Raw genomic sequence first — 19,966 nt, 5'->3', positions numbered from 1 at the left:
TTCCTATCTTTCTGGATTTTAATCTCACAGCTGTCTATCTTAGGCATTTGAATAGTACTTCAAAGTTATTTGGATACATCAGTTGCACTAAATGAAGGAAATTTGAAGACAAATATAATCATTACTTGTTAAATGTACCTGGCTTCTTTTACATTTTATCTCTGCTTTTCCTGACTTTGGGTAAAGTTTTGAATGACATTCCAGATATGAGAGTAAAAATATTTTAAAGTGTACAGCAGGTTGTAGGATGACAAAGCTATTCAAGCTGCTGGAATCAAATCCCACTGCTGCCATATTTATTCTCCAAGGAGAAGATCCAGTGATATATATCAAAATTTATTCCTAAAGTAGATAAGATATAAAAGAAGCTAAATTTGGTTGGTGGAAGCACACCATAAGCTGTCACATGCAGTAGCTCAAAACAAGTTATCATGGTTTTAATAGTTTTCTCAAACCTTTTTTAGAACTATCTAAAATGTATTGTTGCTCTCAAAAAGTGGCTTTGAATATCTCTGCGAGGTACATTATGCATCTAGCAAGCATCTCAATTTTTGAATATGTCAGTTAAAACAAACAAAAAGTAACTGAGAAAATTAAAAAATCAGTTCTCATCAATATTACCAAGTAAAACATGGATGTTTTTACCTTTCATTGAAATCTTGTATTAGCGAATTGTTTATCATTTCATAGACTTTTAACATGACACTTATTTCCAAGTGTCGCTTTAAAACAAAATTAAACATTTAATTTGCAGCAATCTTAATTATATGAAAGATCTGTGAGACAAGAAGTCCATGTGTGCCAGTGGTAGCATGGCCGAGCGGTCTAAGGCGCTGGATTTAGGCTCCAGTCTCTTCGGAGGTGTGGGTTCAAATCACACTGCTGCCAATTTTATTTTCCAAAGAATTGATTTTTGATCAGATATTAACCAACTGAAAAAGGTTGGTGATAGTACCCTGCATTAGCCACCAAGTTCCCAACAGTTCATCATAGTTGCAACAGTCTTCTCAAACCTTTAAAATAATGATATCTGCTAACAATAAAGATATTCAAATTTTAATTTTGCATGAAGTAATTATGTGCCCTATCAGAACTAATATTTTATTACTTCATGCATCTCAATTTCTTTTGTTATTTCAATGAAAATAAACAAAATGCAGTTCAATAAAAAATCTGAATTTCTCATCGGATTTATGTTTAATAATGAACTTTCTTTTAACCTTTGCTGACATCTTTTCAATTAATACTTTAAAACAAAAAAACCCTTTAATTTTGATGTTCTAGATCTGTGAGCTACCCTAACAACATGCACATGTGGTAGCATGGCCGAGCAGTCTAAGGCGCTGGATTAAGGCTCCAGTCTCTTTGGAGGTGTGGGTGCAAATCTCACTACTGCCATCTTTATTATACAAAGAGTAGGGCAGTTATTGATGGCAAAGTGATTCTTTTTTTCCATTAGATAGGATATTACCCAACTGAAGTTGGTTGGTGGAAGATTCCTATAGCTACTCAACAGTTCATCATTGTTACAAGAGACTTCCCAAACGTTTTAAAAATGTAATCTGCTAAGAGTAAAGATGAGCCAAAATTAAGTTGGCATGAAGTAATTAGAAGTAATATCATAACTAATATTTAATTACTGAGTGGTCTTATCATACAATTAGAGATGGAAATGTTGGCAACGTGACTCATTAATATAAATTGATGGATCTATATTCCGCTTTCTCTATCTTTCCTATCTTTCTGGATTTTAATCTCACAGCTGTCTATCTTAGGCATTTGAATAGTACTTCAAAGTTATTTGGATACATCAGTTGCACTAAATGAAGGAAATTTGAAGACAAATATAATCATTACTTGTTAAATGTACCTGGCTTCTTTTACATTTTATCTCTGCTTTTCCTGACTTTGGGTAAAGTTTTGAATGACATTCCAGATATGAGAGTAAAAATATTTTAAAGTGTACAGCAGGTTGTAGGATGACAAAGCTATTCAAGCTGCTGGAATCAAATCCCACTGCTGCCATATTTATTCTCCAAGGAGAAGATCCAGTGATATATATCAAAATTTATTCCTAAAGTAGATAAGATATAAAAGAAGCTAAATTTGGTTGGTGGAAGCACACCATAAGCTGTCACATGCAGTAGCTCAAAACAAGTTATCATGGTTTTAATAGTTTTCTCAAACCTTTTTTAGAACTATCTAAAATGTATTGTTGCTCTCAAAAAGTGGCTTTGAATATCTCTGCGAGGTACATTATGCATCTAGCAAGCATCTCAATTTTTGAATATGTCAGTTAAAACAAACAAAAAGTAACTGAGAAAATTAAAAAATCAGTTCTCATCAATATTACCAAGTAAAACATGGATGTTTTTACCTTTCATTGAAATCTTGTATTAGCGAATTGTTTATCATTTCATAGACTTTTAACATGACACTTATTTCCAAGTGTCGCTTTAAAACAAAATTAAACATTTAATTTGCAGCAATCTTAATTATATGAAAGATCTGTGAGACAAGAACTCCATGTGTGCCAGTGGTAGCATGGCTGAGCGGTCTAAGGCGCTGGATTTAGGCTCTAGTCTCTTCGGAGGTGTGGGTTCAAATCACACTGCTGCCAATTTTATTTTCCAAAGAATTGATTTTTGATCAGATATTAACCAACTGAAAAAGGTTGGTGATAGTACCCTGCATTAGCCACCAAGTTCCCAACAGTTCATCATAGTTGCAACAGTCTTCTCAAACCTTTAAAATAATGATATCTGCTAACAATAAAGATATTCAAATTTTAATTTTGCATGAAGTAATTATGTGCCCTATCAGAACTAATATTTTATTACTTCATGCATCTCAATTTCTTTTGTTATTTCAATGAAAATAAACAAAATGCAATTCTATAAAAAATCTGAATTTCTCATCGGATTTATGTTTAATAATGAACTTTCTTTTAACTTTTGCTGACATCTTTTCAATTAATACTTTAAAACAAAAAAAACCTTTTATTTTGATGTTCTAGATCTGTGAGCTACCCTAACAACATGCACATGTGGTAGCATGGCCGAGCAGTCTAAGGCGCTGGATTAAGGCTCCAGTCTCTTTGGAGGTGTGGGTGCAAATCTCACTACTGCCATCTTTATTATACAAAGAGTAGGGCAGTTATTGATGGCAAAGTGATTCTTTTTTTCCATTAGATAGGATATTACCCAACTGAATTTGGTTGGTGGAAGATTCCTATAGCTACTCAACAGTTCATCACTGTTACAAGAGACTTCCCAAACGTTTTAAAAATGTTATCTGCTAAGAGTAAAGATGAGCCAAAATTAAGTTGGCATGAAGCAATTAGAAGTAATATCATAACTAATATTTAATTACTGAGTGGTCTTATCATACAATTAGAGATGGAAATGTTGGCAACGTGACTCATTGGTATAAATTGATGGATTTATATTCTGCTTTCTCTATCTTTCCTATCTTTCTGGATTTTAATCTCACAGCTGTCTATCTTAGGCATTTGAATAGTACTTCAAAGTTATTTGGATACATCAGTTGCACTAAATGAAGGAAATTTGAAGACAAATATAATCATTACTTGTTAAATGTACCTGGCTTCTTTTACATTTTATCTCTGCTTTTCCTGACTTTGGGTAAAGTTTTGAATGACATTCCAGATATGAGAGTAAAAATATTTTAAAGTGTACAGCAGGTTGTAGGATGACAAAGCTATTCAAGCTGCTGGAATCAAATCCCACTGCTGCCATATTTATTCTCCAAGGAGAAGATCCAGTGATATATATCAAAATTTATTCCTAAAGTAGATAAGATATAAAAGAAGCTAAATTTGGTTGGTGGAAGCACACCATAAGCTGTCACATGCAGTAGCTCAAAACAAGTTATCATGGTTTTAATAGTTTTCTCAAACCTTTTTTAGAACTATCTAAAATGTATTGTTGCTCTCAAAAAGTGGCTTTGAATATCTCTGCGAGGTACATTATGCATCTAGCAAGCATCTCAATTTTTGAATATGTCAGTTAAAACAAACAAAAAGTAACTGAGAAAATTAAAAAATCAGTTCTCATCAATATTACCAAGTAAAACATGGATGTTTTTACCTTTCATTGAAATCTTGTATTAGCGAATTGTTTATCATTTCATAGACTTTTAACATGACACTTATTTCCAAGTGTCGCTTTAAAACAAAATTAAACATTTAATTTGCAGCAATCTTAATTATATGAAAGATCTGTGAGACAAGAACTCCATGTGTGCCAGTGGTAGCATGGCCGAGCGGTCTAAGGCGCTGGATTTAGGCTCCAGTCTCTTCGGAGGTGTGGGTTCAAATCACACTGCTGCCAATTTTATTTTCCAAAGAATTGATTTTTGATCAGATATTAACCAACTGAAAAAGGTTGGTGATAGTACCCTGCATTAGCCACCAAGTTCCCAACAGTTCATCATAGTTGCAACAGTCTTCTCAAACCTTTAAAATAATGATATCTGCTAACAATAAAGATATTCAAATTTTAATTTTGCATGAAGTAATTATGTGCCCTATCAGAACTAATATTTTATTACTTCATGCATCTCAATTTCTTTTGTTATTTCAATGAAAATAAACAAAATGCAGTTCAATAAAAAATCTGAATTTCTCATCGGATTTATGTTTAATAATGAACTTTCTTTTAACCTTTGCTGACATCTTTTCAATTAATACTTTAAAACAAAAAAACCCTTTAATTTTGATGTTCTAGATCTGTGAGCTACCCTAACAACATGCACATGTGGTAGCATGGCCGAGCAGTCTAAGGCGCTGGATTAAGGCTCCAGTCTCTTTGGAGGTGTGGGTGCAAATCTCACTACTGCCATCTTTATTATACAAAGAGTAGGGCAGTTATTGATGGCAAAGTGATTCTTTTTTTCCATTAGATAGGATATTACCCAACTGAAGTTGGTTGGTGGAAGATTCCTATAGCTACTCAACAGTTCATCATTGTTACAAGAGACTTCCCAAACGTTTTAAAAATGTTATCTGCTAAGAGTAAAGATGAGCCAAAATTAAGTTGGCATGAAGTAATTAGAAGTAATATCATAACTAATATTTAATTACTGAGTGGTCTTATCATACAATTAGAGATGGAAATGTTGGCAACGTGACTCATTAATATAAATTGATGGATCTATATTCCGCTTTCTCTATCTTTCCTATCTTTCTGGATTTTAATCTCACAGCTGTCTATCTTAGGCATTTGAATAGTACTTCAAAGTTATTTGGATACATCAGTTGCACTAAATGAAGGAAATTTGAAGACAAATATAATCATTACTTGTTAAATGTACCTGGCTTCTTTTACATTTTATCTCTGCTTTTCCTGACTTTGGGTAAAGTTTTGAATGACATTCCAGATATGAGAGTAAAAATATTTTAAAGTGTACAGCAGGTTGTAGGATGACAAAGCTATTCAAGCTGCTGGAACCAAATCCCACTGCTGCCATATTTATTCTCCAAGGAGAAGATCCAGTGATATATATCAAAATTTATTCCTAAAGTAGATAAGATATAAAAGAAGCTAAATTTGGTTGGTGGAAGCACACCATAAGCTGTCACATGCAGTAGCTCAAAACAAGTTATCATGGTTTTAATAGTTTTCTCAAACCTTTTTTAGAACTATCTAAAATGTATTGTTGCTCTCAAAAAGTGGCTTTGAATATCTCTGCGAGGTACATTATGCATCTAGCAAGCATCTCAATTTTTGAATATGTCAGTTAAAACAAACAAAAAGTAACTGAGAAAATTAAAAAATCAGTTCTCATCAATATTACCAAGTAAAACATGGATGTTTTTACCTTTCATTGAAATCTTGTATTAGCGAATTGTTTATCATTTCATAGACTTTTAACATGACACTTATTTCCAAGTGTCGCTTTAAAACAAAATTAAACATTTAATTTGCAGCAATCTTAATTATATGAAAGATCTGTGAGACAAGAACTCCATGTGTGCCGGTGGTAGCATGGCCGAGTGGTCTAAGGCGCTGGATTTAGGCTCCAGTCTCTTCGGAGGTGTGGGTTCAAATCACACTGCTGCCAATTTTATTTTCCAAAGAATTGATTTTTGATCAGATATTAACCAACTGAAAAAGGTTGGTGATAGTACCCTGCATTAGCCACCAAGTTCCCAACAGTTCATCATAGTTGCAACAGTCTTCTCAAACCTTTAAAATAATGATATCTGCTAACAATAAAGATATTCAAATTTTAATTTTGCATGAAGTAATTATGTGCCCTATCAGAACTAATATTTTATTACTTCATGCATCTCAATTTCTTTTGTTATTTCAATGAAAATAAACAAAATGCAGTTCAATAAAAAATCTGAATTTCTCATCGGATTTATGTTTAATAATGAACTTTCTTTTAACCTTTGCTGACATCTTTTCAATTAATACTTTAAAACAAAAAAACCCTTTAATTTTGATGTTCTAGATCTGTGAGCTACCCTAACAACATGCACATGTGGTAGCATGGCCGAGCAGTCTAAGGCGCTGGATTAAGGCTCCAGTTTCTTTGTAGGTGTGGGTGCAAATCTTACTACTGCCATCTTTATTATACAAAGAGTAGGGCAGTTATTGATGGCAAAGTGATTCTTTTTTTCCATTAGATAGGATATTACCCAACTGAAATTGGTTGGTGGAAGATTCCTATAGCTACTCAACAGTTCATCACTGTTACAAGAGACTTCCCAAATGTTTTAAAAATTTTATCTGCTAAGAGTAAAGATGAGCCAAAATTAAGTTGGCATGAAGTAATTAGAAGTAATATCATAACTAATATTTAATTACTGAGTGGTCTTATCATACAATTAGAGATGGAAATGTTGGCAACGTGACTCATTGGTATAAATTGATGGATTTATATTCTGCTTTCTCTATCTTTCCTATCTTTCTGGATTTTAATCTCACAGCTGTCTATCTTAGGCATTTGAATAGTACTTCAAAGTTATTTGGATACATCAGTTGCACTAAATGAAGGAAATTTGAAGACAAATATAATCATTACTTGTTAAATGTACCTGGCTTCTTTTACATTTTATCTCTGCTTTTCCTGACTTTGGGTAAAGTTTTGAATGACATTCCAGATATGAGAGTAAAAATATTTTAAAGTGTACAGCAGGTTGTAGGATGACAAAGCTATTCAAGCTGCTGGAATCAAATCCCACTGCTGCCATATTTATTCTCCAAGGAGAAGATCCAGTGATATATATCAAAATTTATTCCTAAAGTAGATAAGATATAAAAGAAGCTAAATTTGGTTGGTGGAAGCACACCATAAGCTGTCACATGCAGTAGCTCAAAACAAGTTATCATGGTTTTAATAGTTTTCTCAAACCTTTTTTAGAACTATCTAAAATGTATTGTTGCTCTCAAAAAGTGGCTTTGAATATCTCTGCGAGGTACATTATGCATCTAGCAAGCATCTCAATTTTTGAATATGTCAGTTAAAACAAACAAAAAGTAACTGAGAAAATTAAAAAATCAGTTCTCATCAATATTACCAAGTAAAACATGGATGTTTTTACCTTTCATTGAAATCTTGTATTAGCGAATTGTTTATCATTTCATAGACTTTTAACATGACACTTATTTCCAAGTGTCGCTTTAAAACAAAATTAAACATTTAATTTGCAGCAATCTTAATTATATGAAAGATCTGTGAGACAAGAAGTCCATGTGTGCCAGTGGTAGCATGGCCGAGCGGTCTAAGGCGCTGGATTTAGGCTCCAGTCTCTTCGGAGGTGTGGGTTCAAATCACACTGCTGCCAATTTTATTTTCCAAAGAATTGATTTTTGATCAGATATTAACCAACTGAAAAAGGTTGGTGATAGTACCCTGCATTAGCCACCAAGTTCCCAACAGTTCATCATAGTTGCAACAGTCTTCTCAAACCTTTAAAATAATGATATCTGCTAACAATAAAGATATTCAAATTTTAATTTTGCATGAAGTAATTATGTGCCCTATCAGAACTAATATTTTATTACTTCATGCATCTCAATTTCTTTTGTTATTTCAATGAAAATAAACAAAATGCAGTTCAATAAAAAATCTGAATTTCTCATCGGATTTATGTTTAATAATGAACTTTCTTTTAACCTTTGCTGACATCTTTTCAATTAATACTTTAAAACAAAAAAACCCTTTAATTTTGATGTTCTAGATCTGTGAGCTACCCTAACAACATGCACATGTGGTAGCATGGCCGAGCAGTCTAAGGCGCTGGATTAAGGCTCCAGTCTCTTTGGAGGTGTGGGTGCAAATCTCACTACTGCCATCTTTATTATACAAAGAGTAGGGCAGTTATTGATGGCAAAGTGATTCTTTTTTTCCATTAGATAGGATATTACCCAACTGAAGTTGGTTGGTGGAAGATTCCTATAGCTACTCAACAGTTCATCATTGTTACAAGAGACTTCCCAAACGTTTTAAAAATGTTATCTGCTAAGAGTAAAGATGAGCCAAAATTAAGTTGGCATGAAGTAATTAGAAGTAATATCATAACTAATATTTAATTACTGAGTGGTCTTATCATACAATTAGAGATGGAAATGTTGGCAACGTGACTCATTAATATAAATTGATGGATCTATATTCCGCTTTCTCTATCTTTCCTATCTTTCTGGATTTTAATCTCACAGCTGTCTATCTTAGGCATTTGAATAGTACTTCAAAGTTATTTGGATACATCAGTTGCACTAAATGAAGGAAATTTGAAGACAAATATAATCATTACTTGTTAAATGTACCTGGCTTCTTTTACATTTTATCTCTGCTTTTCCTGACTTTGGGTAAAGTTTTGAATGACATTCCAGATATGAGAGTAAAAATATTTTAAAGTGTACAGCAGGTTGTAGGATGACAAAGCTATTCAAGCTGCTGGAATCAAATCCCACTGCTGCCATATTTATTCTCCAAGGAGAAGATCCAGTGATATATATCAAAATTTATTCCTAAAGTAGATAAGATATAAAAGAAGCTAAATTTGGTTGGTGGAAGCACACCATAAGCTGTCACATGCAGTAGCTCAAAACAAGTTATCATGGTTTTAATAGTTTTCTCAAACCTTTTTTAGAACTATCTAAAATGTATTGTTGCTCTCAAAAAGTGGCTTTGAATATCTCTGCGAGGTACATTATGCATCTAGCAAGCATCTCAATTTTTGAATATGTCAGTTAAAACAAACAAAAAGTAACTGAGAAAATTAAAAAATCAGTTCTCATCAATATTACCAAGTAAAACATGGATGTTTTTACCTTTCATTGAAATCTTGTATTAGCGAATTGTTTATCATTTCATAGACTTTTAACATGACACTTATTTCCAAGTGTCGCTTTAAAACAAAATTAAACATTTAATTTGCAGCAATCTTAATTATATGAAAGATCTGTGAGACAAGAACTCCATGTGTGCCAGTGGTAGCATGGCTGAGCGGTCTAAGGCACTGGATTTAGGCTCTAGTCTCTTCGGAGGTGTGGGTTCAAATCACACTGCTGCCAATTTTATTTTCCAAAGAATTGATTTTTGATCAGATATTAACCAACTGAAAAAGGTTGGTGATAGTACCCTGCATTAGCCACCAAGTTCCCAACAGTTCATCATAGTTGCAACAGTCTTCTCAAACCTTTAAAATAATGATATCTGCTAACAATAAAGATATTCAAATTTTAATTTTGCATGAAGTAATTATGTGCCCTATCAGAACTAATATTTTATTACTTCATGCATCTCAATTTCTTTTGTTATTTCAATGAAAATAAACAAAATGCAATTCTATAAAAAATCTGAATTTCTCATCGGATTTATGTTTAATAATGAACTTTCTTTTAACTTTTGCTGACATCTTTTCAATTAATACTTTAAAACAAAAAAAACCTTTTATTTTGATGTTCTAGATCTGTGAGCTACCCTAACAACATGCACATGTGGTAGCATGGCCGAGCAGTCTAAGGCGCTGGATTAAGGCTCCAGTCTCTTTGGAGGTGTGGGTGCAAATCTCACTACTGCCATCTTTATTATACAAAGAGTAGGGCAGTTATTGATGGCAAAGTGATTCTTTTTTTCCATTAGATAGGATATTACCCAACTGAATTTGGTTGGTGGAAGATTCCTATAGCTACTCAACAGTTCATCACTGTTACAAGAGACTTCCCAAACGTTTTAAAAATGTTATCTGCTAAGAGTAAAGATGAGCCAAAATTAAGTTGGCATGAAGTAATTAGAAGTAATATCATAACTAATATTTAATTACTGAGTGGTCTTATCATACAATTAGAGATGGAAATGTTGGCAACGTGACTCATTAATATAAATTGATGGATCTATATTCCGCTTTCTCTATCTTTCCTATCTTTCTGGATTTTAATCTCACAGCTGTCTATCTTAGGCATTTGAATAGTACTTCAAAGTTATTTGGATACATCAGTTGCACTAAATGAAGGAAATTTGAAGACAAATATAATCATTACTTGTTAAATGTACCTGGCTTCTTTTACATTTTATCTCTGCTTTTCCTGACTTTGGGTAAAGTTTTGAATGACATTCCAGATATGAGAGTAAAAATATTTTAAAGTGTACAGCAGGTTGTAGGATGACAAAGCTATTCAAGCTGCTGGAATCAAATCCCACTGCTGCCATATTTATTCTCCAAGGAGAAGATCCAGTGATATATATCAAAATTTATTCCTAAAGTAGATAAGATATAAAAGAAGCTAAATTTGGTTGGTGGAAGCACACCATAAGCTGTCACATGCAGTAGCTCAAAACAAGTTATCATGGTTTTAATAGTTTTCTCAAACCTTTTTTAGAACTATCTAAAATGTATTGTTGCTCTCAAAAAGTGGCTTTGAATATCTCTGCGAGGTACATTATGCATCTAGCAAGCATCTCAATTTTTGAATATGTCAGTTAAAACAAACAAAAAGTAACTGAGAAAATTAAAAAATCAGTTCTCATCAATATTACCAAGTAAAACATGGATGTTTTTACCTTTCATTGAAATCTTGTATTAGCGAATTGTTTATCATTTCATAGACTTTTAACATGACACTTATTTCCAAGTGTCGCTTTAAAACAAAATTAAACATTTAATTTGCAGCAATCTTAATTATATGAAAGATCTGTGAGACAAGAACTCCATGTGTGCCAGTGGTAGCATGGCTGAGCGGTCTAAGGCACTGGATTTAGGCTCTAGTCTCTTCGGAGGTGTGGGTTCAAATCACACTGCTGCCAATTTTATTTTCCAAAGAATTGATTTTTGATCAGATATTAACCAACTGAAAAAGGTTGGTGATAGTACCCTGCATTAGCCACCAAGTTCCCAACAGTTCATCATAGTTGCAACAGTCTTCTCAAACCTTTAAAATAATGATATCTGCTAACAATAAAGATATTCAAATTTTAATTTTGCATGAAGTAATTATGTGCCCTATCAGAACTAATATTTTATTACTTCATGCATCTCAATTTCTTTTGTTATTTCAATGAAAATAAACAAAATGCAATTCTATAAAAAATCTGAATTTCTCATCGGATTTATGTTTAATAATGAACTTTCTTTTAACTTTTGCTGACATCTTTTCAATTAATACTTTAAAACAAAAAAAACCTTTTATTTTGATGTTCTAGATCTGTGAGCTACCCTAACAACATGCACATGTGGTAGCATGGCCGAGCAGTCTAAGGCGCTGGATTAAGGCTCCAGTCTCTTTGGAGGTGTGGGTGCAAATCTCACTACTGCCATCTTTATTATACAAAGAGTAGGGCAGTTATTGATGGCAAAGTGATTCTTTTTTTCCATTAGATAGGATATTACCCAACTGAATTTGGTTGGTGGAAGATTCCTATAGCTACTCAACAGTTCATCACTGTTACAAGAGACTTCCCAAACGTTTTAAAAATGTTATCTGCTAAGAGTAAAGATGAGCCAAAATTAAGTTGGCATGAAGCAATTAGAAGTAATATCATAACTAATATTTAATTACTGAGTGGTCTTATCATACAATTAGAGATGGAAATGTTGGCAACGTGACTCATTGGTATAAATTGATGGATTTATATTCTGCTTTCTCTATCTTTCCTATCTTTCTGGATTTTAATCTCACAGCTGTCTATCTTAGGCATTTGAATAGTACTTCAAAGTTATTTGGATACATCAGTTGCACTAAATGAAGGAAATTTGAAGACAAATATAATCATTACTTGTTAAATGTACCTGGCTTCTTTTACATTTTATCTCTGCTTTTCCTGACTTTGGGTAAAGTTTTGAATGACATTCCAGATATGAGAGTAAAAATATTTTAAAGTGTACAGCAGGTTGTAGGATGACAAAGCTATTCAAGCTGCTGGAATCAAATCCCACTGCTGCCATATTTATTCTCCAAGGAGAAGATCCAGTGATATATATCAAAATTTATTCCTAAAGTAGATAAGATATAAAAGAAGCTAAATTTGGTTGGTGGAAGCACACCATAAGCTGTCACATGCAGTAGCTCAAAACAAGTTATCATGGTTTTAATAGTTTTCTCAAACCTTTTTTAGAACTATCTAAAATGTATTGTTGCTCTCAAAAAGTGGCTTTGAATATCTCTGCGAGGTACATTATGCATCTAGCAAGCATCTCAATTTTTGAATATGTCAGTTAAAACAAACAAAAAGTAACTGAGAAAATTAAAAAATCAGTTCTCATCAATATTACCAAGTAAAACATGGATGTTTTTACCTTTCATTGAAATCTTGTATTAGCGAATTGTTTATCATTTCATAGACTTTTAACATGACACTTATTTCCAAGTGTCGCTTTAAAACAAAATTAAACATTTAATTTGCAGCAATCTTAATTATATGAAAGATCTGTGAGACAAGAACTCCATGTGTGCCAGTGGTAGCATGGCCGAGCGGTCTAAGGCGCTGGATTTAGGCTCCAGTCTCTTCGGAGGTGTGGGTTCAAATCACACTGCTGCCAATTTTATTTTCCAAAGAATTGATTTTTGATCAGATATTAACCAACTGAAAAAGGTTGGTGATAGTACCCTGCATTAGCCACCAAGTTCCCAACAGTTCATCATAGTTGCAACAGTCTTCTCAAACCTTTAAAATAATGATATCTGCTAACAATAAAGATATTCAAATTTTAATTTTGCATGAAGTAATTATGTGCCCTATCAGAACTAATATTTTATTACTTCATGCATCTCAATTTCTTTTGTTATTTCAATGAAAATAAACAAAATGCAGTTCAATAAAAAATCTGAATTTCTCATCGGATTTATGTTTAATAATGAACTTTCTTTTAACCTTTGCTGACATCTTTTCAATTAATACTTTAAAACAAAAAAACCCTTTAATTTTGATGTTCTAGATCTGTGAGCTACCCTAACAACATGCACATGTGGTAGCATGGCCGAGCAGTCTAAGGCGCTGGATTAAGGCTCCAGTCTCTTTGGAGGTGTGGGTGCAAATCTCACTACTGCCATCTTTATTATACAAAGAGTAGGGCAGTTATTGATGGCAAAGTGATTCTTTTTTTCCATTAGATAGGATATTACCCAACTGAAGTTGGTTGGTGGAAGATTCCTATAGCTACTCAACAGTTCATCATTGTTACAAGAGACTTCCCAAACGTTTTAAAAATGTTATCTGCTAAGAGTAAAGATGAGCCAAAATTAAGTTGGCATGAAGTAATTAGAAGTAATATCATAACTAATATTTAATTACTGAGTGGTCTTATCATACAATTAGAGATGGAAATGTTGGCAACGTGACTCATTAATATAAATTGATGGATCTATATTCCGCTTTCTCTATCTTTCCTATCTTTCTGGATTTTAATCTCACAGCTGTCTATCTTAGGCATTTGAATAGTACTTCAAAGTTATTTGGATACATCAGTTGCACTAAATGAAGGAAATTTGAAGACAAATATAATCATTACTTGTTAAATGTACCTGGCTTCTTTTACATTTTATCTCTGCTTTTCCTGACTTTGGGTAAAGTTTTGAATGACATTCCAGATATGAGAGTAAAAATATTTTAAAGTGTACAGCAGGTTGTAGGATGACAAAGCTATTCAAGCTGCTGGAACCAAATCCCACTGCTGCCATATTTATTCTCCAAGGAGAAGATCCAGTGATATATATCAAAATTTATTCCTAAAGTAGATAAGATATAAAAGAAGCTAAATTTGGTTGGTGGAAGCACACCATAAGCTGTCACATGCAGTAGCTCAAAACAAGTTATCATGGTTTTAATAGTTTTCTCAAACCTTTTTTAGAACTATCTAAAATGTATTGTTGCTCTCAAAAAGTGGCTTTGAATATCTCTGCGAGGTACATTATGCATCTAGCAAGCATCTCAATTTTTGAATATGTCAGTTAAAACAAACAAAAAGTAACTGAGAAAATTAAAAAATCAGTTCTCATCAATATTACCAAGTAAAACATGGATGTTTTTACCTTTCATTGAAATCTTGTATTAGCGAATTGTTTATCATTTCATAGACTTTTAACATGACACTTATTTCCAAGTGTCGCTTTAAAACAAAATTAAACATTTAATTTGCAGCAATCTTAATTATATGAAAGATCTGTGAGACAAGAACTCCATGTGTGCCGGTGGTAGCATGGCCGAGTGGTCTAAGGCGCTGGATTTAGGCTCCAGTCTCTTCGGAGGTGTGGGTTCAAATCACACTGCTGCCAATTTTATTTTCCAAAGAATTGATTTTTGATCAGATATTAACCAACTGAAAAAGGTTGGTGATAGTACCCTGCATTAGCCACCAAGTTCCCAACAGTTCATCATAGTTGCAACAGTCTTCTCAAACCTTTAAAATAATGATATCTGCTAACAATAAAGATATTCAAATTTTAATTTTGCATGAAGTAATTATGTGCCCTATCAGAACTAATATTTTATTACTTCATGCATCTCAATTTCTTTTGTTATTTCAATGAAAATAAACAAAATGCAGTTCAATAAAAAATCTGAATTTCTCATCGGATTTATGTTTAATAATGAACTTTCTTTTAACCTTTGCTGACATCTTTTCAATTAATACTTTAAAACAAAAAAACCCTTTAATTTTGATGTTCTAGATCTGTGAGCTACCCTAACAACATGCACATGTGGTAGCATGGCCGAGCAGTCTAAGGCGCTGGATTAAGGCTCCAGTTTCTTTGTAGGTGTGGGTGCAAATCTTACTACTGCCATCTTTATTATACAAAGAGTAGGGCAGTTATTGATGGCAAAGTGATTCTTTTTTTCCATTAGATAGGATATTACCCAACTGAAATTGGTTGGTGGAAGATTCCTATAGCTACTCAACAGTTCATCATTGTTACAAGAGACTTCCCAAACGTTTTAAAAATGTTATCTGCTAAGAGTAAAGATGAGCCAAAATTAAGTTGGCATGAAGTAATTAGAAGTAATATCATAACTAATATTTAATTACTGAGTGGTCTTATCATACAATTAGAGATGGAAATGTTGGCAACGTGACTCATTGGTATAAATTGATGGATTTATATTCTGCTTTCTCTATCTTTCCTATCTTTCTGGATTTTAATCTCACAGCTGTCTATCTTAGGCATTTGAATAGTACTTCAAAGTTATTTGGATACATCAGTTGCACTAAATGAAGGAAATTTGAAGACAAATATAATCATTACTTGTTAAATGTACCTGGCTTCTTTTACATTTTATCTCTGCTTTTCCTGACTTTGGGTAAAGTTTTGAATGACATTCCAGATATGAGAGTAAAAATATTTTAAAGTGTACAGCAGGTTGTAGGATGACAAAGCTATTCAAGCTGCTGGAATCAAATCCCACTGCTGCCATATTTATTCTCCAAGGAGAAGATCCAGTGATATATATCAAAATTTATTCCTAAAGTAGATAAGATATAAAAGAAGCTAAATTTGGTTGGTGGAAGCACACCATAAGCTGTCACATGCAGTAGCTCAAAACAAGTTATCATGGTTTTAATAGTTTTCTCAAACCTTTTTTAGAACTATCTAAAATGTATTGTTGCTCTCAAAAAGTGGCTTTGAATATCTCTGCGAGGTACATTATGCATCTAGCAAGCATCTCAATTTTTGAATATGTCAGTTAAAACAAACAAAAAGTAACTGAGAAAATTAAAAAATCAGTTCTCATCAATATTACCAAGTAAAACATGGATGTTTTTACCTTTCATTGAAATCTTGTATTAGCGAATTGTTTATCATTTCATAGACTTTTAACATGACACTTATTTCCAAGTGTCGCTTTAAAACAAAATTAAACATTTAATTTGCAGCAATCTTAATTATATGAAAGATCTGTGAGATAAGAACTCCATGTGTGCCAGTGGTAGCATGGCCGAGCGGTCTAAGGCGCTGGATTTAGGCTCCAGTCTCTTCGGAGGCGTGGGTTCAAATCCCACTGCTGCCAATTTTATTTTCCAAAGAATTGATTTTTGATCAGATATTAACCAACTGAAAAAGGTTGGTGATAGTACCCTGCATTAGCCACCAAGTTCCCAACAGTTCATCATAGTTGCAACAGTCTTCTCAAACCTTTAAAATAATGATATCTGCTAACAATAAAGATATTCAAATTTTAATTTTGCATGAAGTATTTATGTGTCCTATCAGAACTAATATTTTATTACTTCATGCATCTCAATTTCTTTTGTTATTTCAATGAAAATAAACAAAATGCAGTTCAATAAAAAATCTGAATTTCTCATCGGATTTATGTTTAATAATGAACTTTCTTTTAACCTTTGCTGACATCTTTTCAATTAATACTTTAAAACAAAAAAACCCTTTAATTTTGATGTTCTAGATCTGTGAGCTACCCTAACAACATGCACATGTGGTAGCATGGCCGAGCAGTCTAAGGCGCTGGATTAAGGCTCCAGTCTCTTTGGAGGTGTGGGTGCAAATCTCACTACTGCCATCTTTATTATACAAAGAGTAGGGCAGTTATTGATGGCAAAGTGATTCTTTTTTTCCATTAGATAGGATATTACCCAACTGAAGTTGGTTGGTGGAAGATTCCTATAGCTACTCAACAGTTCATCATTGTTACAAGAGACTTCCCAAACGTTTTAAAAATGTTATCTGCTAAGAGTAAAGATGAGCCAAAATTAAGTTGGCATGAAGTAATTAGAAGTAATATCATAACTAATATTTAATTACTGAGTGGTCTTATCATACAATTAGAGATGGAAATGTTGGCAACGTGACTCATTAATATAAATTGATGGATCTATATTCCGCTTTCTCTATCTTTCCTATCTTTCTGGATTTTAATCTCACAGCTGTCTATCTTAGGCATTTGAATAGTACTTCAAAGTTATTTGGATACATCAGTTGCACTAAATGAAGGAAATTTGAAGACAAATATAATCATTACTTGTTAAATGTACCTGGCTTCTTTTACATTTTATCTCTGCTTTTCCTGACTTTGGGTAAAGTTTTGAATGACATTCCAGATATGAGAGTAAAAATATTTTAAAGTGTACAGCAGGTTGTAGGATGACAAAGCTATTCAAGCTGCTGGAATCAAATCCCACTGCTGCCATATTTATTCTCCAAGGAGAAGATCCAGTGATATATATCAAAATTTATTCCTAAAGTAGATAAGATATAAAAGAAGCTAAATTTGGTTGGTGGAAGCACACCATAAGCTGTCACATGCAGTAGCTCAAAACAAGTTATCATGGTTTTAATAGTTTTCTCAAACCTTTTTTAGAACTATCTAAAATGTATTGTTGCTCTCAAAAAGTGGCTTTGAATATCTCTGCGAGGTACATTATGCATCTAGCAAGCATCTCAATTTTTGAATATGTCAGTTAAAACAAACAAAAAGTAACTGAGAAAATTAAAAAATCAGTTCTCATCAATATTACCAAGTAAAACATGGATGTTTTTACCTTTCATTGAAATCTTGTATTAGCGAATTGTTTATCATTTCATAGACTTTTAACATGACACTTATTTCCAAGTGTCGCTTTAAAACAAAATTAAACATTTAATTTGCAGCAATCTTAATTATATGAAAGATCTGTGAGACAAGAACTCCATGTGTGCCGGTGGTAGCATGGCCGAGTGGTCTAAGGCGCTGGATTTAGGCTCCAGTCTCTTCGGAGGTGTGGGTTCAAATCACACTGCTGCCAATTTTATTTTCCAAAGAATTGATTTTTGATCAGATATTAACCAACTGAAAAAGGTTGGTGATAGTACCCTGCATTAGCCACCAAGTTCCCAACAGTTCATCATAGTTGCAACAGTCTTCTCAAACCTTTAAAATAATGATATCTGCTAACAATAAAGATATTCAAATTTTAATTTTGCATGAAGTAATTATGTGTCCTATCAGAACTAATATTTTATTACTTCATGCATCTCAATTTCTTTTGTTATTTCAACGAAAATAAACAAAATGCAATTCAATAAAAAATCTGAATTTCTCATCGGATTTATGTTTAATAATGAACTTTCTTTTAACCTTTCCTGACATCTTTTCAATTAATACTTTAAAACAAAAAAACCCTTTAATTTTGATGTTCTAGATCTGTGAGCTACCCTAACAACATGCACATGTGGTAGCATGGCCGAGCAGTCTAAAGCGCTGGATTAAGGCTCCAGTCTCTTTGGAGGCATGGGTGCAAATCTCACTACTGCCATCTTTATTATACAAAGAGTAGGGCAGTTATTGATGGCAAAGTGATTCTTTTTTTCCATTAGATAGGATATTACCCAACTGAAGTTGGTTGGTGGAAGATTCCTATAGCTACTCAACAGTTCATCATTGTTACAAGAGACTTCCCAAACGTTTTAAAAATGTTATCTGCTAAGAGTAAAGATGAGCCAAAATTAAGTTGGCATGAAGTAATTAGAAGTAATATCATAACTAATATTTAATTACTGAGTGGTCTTATCATACAATTAGAGATGGAAATGTTGGCAACGTGACTCATTGGTATAAATTGATGGATTTATATTCTGCTTTCTCTCTTTCCTATCTTTCTGGATTTTAATCTCACAGCTGTCTATCTTAGGCATTTGAATAGTACTTCAAAGTTATTTGGATACATCAGTTGCACTAAATGAAGGAAATTTGAAGACAAATATAATCATTACTTGTTAAATGTACCTGGCTTCTTTTACATTTTATCTCTGCTTTTCCTGACTTTGGGTAAAGTTTTGAATGACATTCCAGATATGAGAGTAAAAATATTTTAAAGTGTACAGCAGGTTGTAGGATGACAAAGCTATTCAAGCTGCTGGAATCAAATCCCACTGCTGCCATATTTATTCTCCAAGGAGAAGATCCAGTGATATATATCAAAATTTATTCCTAAAGTAGATAAGATATAAAAGAAGCTAAATTTGGTTGGTGGAAGCACACCATAAGCTGTCACATGCAGTAGCTCAAAACAAGTTATCATGGTTTTAATAGTTTTCTCAAACCTTTTTTAGAACTATCTAAAATGTATTGTTGCTCTCAAAAAGTGGCTTTGAATATCTCTGCGAGGTACATTATGCATCTAGCAAGCATCTCAATTTTTGAATATGTCAGTTAAAACAAACAAAAAGTAACTGAGAAAATTAAAAAATCAGTTCTCATCAATATTACCAAGTAAAACATGGATGTTTTTACCTTTCATTGAAATCTTGTATTAGCGAATTGTTTATCATTTCATAGACTTTTAACATGACACTTATTTCCAAGTGTCGCTTTAAAACAAAATTAAACATTTAATTTGCAGCAATCTTAATTATATGAAAGATCTGTGAGACAAGAACTACATGTGTGCCAGTAGCATGGCCGAGCGGTCTAAGGCGCTGGGTTTAGGCTCCAGTCTCTTCGGAGGTGTGGGTTCAAATCACACTGCTGCCAATTTTATTTTCCAAAGAATTGATTTTTGATC

At 33.0% G+C, this 19,966-nt stretch overlaps 8 non-coding genes across 8 annotated transcripts; all 8 read left to right on the top strand.

Annotated features, from left to right (window-relative positions):
- Positions 1–806: 806 nt before the first annotated feature.
- On the top strand, positions 807–888 carry TRNAL-UAG (transfer RNA leucine (anticodon UAG)). The gene has a single exon. It is a non-coding gene; the product is annotated as a tRNA-Leu (tRNA).
- A 3,382-nt stretch (positions 889–4,270) lies between these two features.
- TRNAL-UAG (transfer RNA leucine (anticodon UAG)) lies at positions 4,271–4,352 on the top strand. Its single transcript has one exon. It is a non-coding gene; the product is annotated as a tRNA-Leu (tRNA).
- Positions 4,353–6,002: 1,650 nt separating this feature from the next.
- On the top strand, positions 6,003–6,084 carry TRNAL-UAG (transfer RNA leucine (anticodon UAG)). The gene has a single exon. It is a non-coding gene; the product is annotated as a tRNA-Leu (tRNA).
- A 1,650-nt stretch (positions 6,085–7,734) lies between these two features.
- Positions 7,735–7,816, top strand: TRNAL-UAG (transfer RNA leucine (anticodon UAG)). The gene has a single exon. It is a non-coding gene; the product is annotated as a tRNA-Leu (tRNA).
- A 5,114-nt stretch (positions 7,817–12,930) lies between these two features.
- TRNAL-UAG (transfer RNA leucine (anticodon UAG)) lies at positions 12,931–13,012 on the top strand. Its single transcript has one exon. It is a non-coding gene; the product is annotated as a tRNA-Leu (tRNA).
- A 1,650-nt stretch (positions 13,013–14,662) lies between these two features.
- On the top strand, positions 14,663–14,744 carry TRNAL-UAG (transfer RNA leucine (anticodon UAG)). The gene has a single exon. It is a non-coding gene; the product is annotated as a tRNA-Leu (tRNA).
- A 1,650-nt stretch (positions 14,745–16,394) lies between these two features.
- Positions 16,395–16,476, top strand: TRNAL-UAG (transfer RNA leucine (anticodon UAG)). Its single transcript has one exon. It is a non-coding gene; the product is annotated as a tRNA-Leu (tRNA).
- Positions 16,477–18,126: 1,650 nt separating this feature from the next.
- TRNAL-UAG (transfer RNA leucine (anticodon UAG)) lies at positions 18,127–18,208 on the top strand. Its single transcript has one exon. It is a non-coding gene; the product is annotated as a tRNA-Leu (tRNA).
- The last annotated feature ends 1,758 nt before the right edge of the window (positions 18,209–19,966 follow it).

This window comes from Taudactylus pleione, unplaced genomic scaffold (assembly GCF_031769625.1).
Source record: "Taudactylus pleione unplaced genomic scaffold, aTauple2 ptg000016l, whole genome shotgun sequence".
NCBI classification, from domain to species: domain Eukaryota; kingdom Metazoa; phylum Chordata; class Amphibia; order Anura; family Myobatrachidae; genus Taudactylus; species Taudactylus pleione.
This window is presented reverse-complemented; position numbering and strand designations above follow the sequence as displayed.